Consider the following 1,671-nt stretch of genomic DNA (forward strand, 5'->3'; position numbering starts at 1 on the left):
TGAGCATGATCGTCGAGGATGCCGTTGTCCGGACTCAAGTGCACGCGACTTGTTGCCGAAGCTAATCATTGATTTCGTGGGATTGACAGCTAGAGACCCCCCTCGTAGATACATGGTCATTATCAATAACAAAAATGAAGGCTTACTGGTTACCTGCTGTACGAGGCCATTATTATTGTCCATAAGAATAAAAGCAAACCGTCGTCCTTGCCAACCGCCGTGTTCGTGAGGTTGCACAATGTTGGATTTGAGATGAAGTCCCAGGGAAAGGTCAGCGATGAAAGTTGACTGGCGTGTGTGCGCACTTACTGTCATTGGCTCCTCTGTAGCTTCTGAACGAGCTTTTTCGAGTGTGTACTTAATAATCGCATGGAGCCACTTCTTTTTGGCTGGGTGCAAATTTTCAAGCACACTTACAAAACGCGCCTTCTCGACGCTTCAATTGAGGCTGATGCTCAGCCAGAATGTAGCTATATTAGTAGTTGCTAGAGTACATAATCCCCCTTATGGAGACAAATTACCATTTTTTCCGCCAGTTCGGCAGTTCGAACTGAGAACTGAATGGAACTGAACAGGAAAGAACGGTTCTTACCGGTTCAGTCCTGTTCGGTCCTCAGTTCTGCTCAGAGGTTGTCAGTCCAGTTCTCGGTTCTCGAAAAGTGCCAAAGAACCGAACTGAACTGAACTTTGGCAACACTAGACGCTGTTGAGTTCTCCGGCAATATGCAGGACTCTGAGTTGTATATTGAAGTTGATGCAGGCGTCGGCTGCATTGATGAGAGTTGAATTATAATGGGGGAGGCATCTGAGCGTGTTGAAGATGGCGACGGTGTTGTCGTTGTCCGTGTAAATCAAGATCTTGGTTGTTGGGGGAACACAAAGGACATCTACAACGTGGTGAATGGCTGACAGGACACATAAAGCCTCAAAGAAGAAGATGTGTTCGTCGGTGGTGCCGTCGGGTGTGGGTGAGTAGAAACCGACGCAATCATCAGGTAACCAGAAACCCATACCTTGTAAACAGGCATCACAAAAAAGTGTCAAGTCGGCGGAATCTGCGTCCCAATAAATCTGATGAATGAGTTTGACGCCAGTATCGCGTTCAAGGTGATTAGCGGCCCATTCAAGGTCAGCGCGGACAGCATTGTTAACTCTCACGAATTGATTTGGGGCAGATTTGCCACCAATCTTCGCGTAAAAATTGTTCAGTGCGGGCCTCAGTAGGGGGAAGACGTTCAAGCTCCAATTGATCCATCCTGCCAATCTCTGCCATTCACGGAGCGTGAATTTGTGCTTGCTAGAGATGAATTCGCGAATTGCGGTGACTAACTGATGGAGGGTGTCAGGTGGCATGGTCATGGAGAGAGTGTTTGCGTCGACATCTATTCCAATGACAGTAAGCAGTGAACCGAAGATTTGCTTACTCTCTTTGTGGGGTAAGTTGATTTCGTCCCACAGTTCGAGCAATTTGACTTGGTTCGTCGGCATGAATTTGCAATATGGAGCGTAGAAGGTGAGGTTGGAGGCGAGTTCTGGGCCAAAAGAATCATCTGAGTACGTACCCAGGAGTTCAGTGGCCCTTTTCTTCTTCCCGATCCACGACACGAGAGACATGAAGGCAATCCAGTTGCATCCAGAACCGCGTCCGCCAAAGGCAGGTTCCAGTCAACA

Source organism: Laccaria bicolor, genomic scaffold, assembly GCF_000143565.1.
Source record: "Laccaria bicolor S238N-H82 LACBIscaffold_59 genomic scaffold, whole genome shotgun sequence".
NCBI lineage: Eukaryota > Fungi > Basidiomycota > Agaricomycetes > Agaricales > Hydnangiaceae > Laccaria > Laccaria bicolor.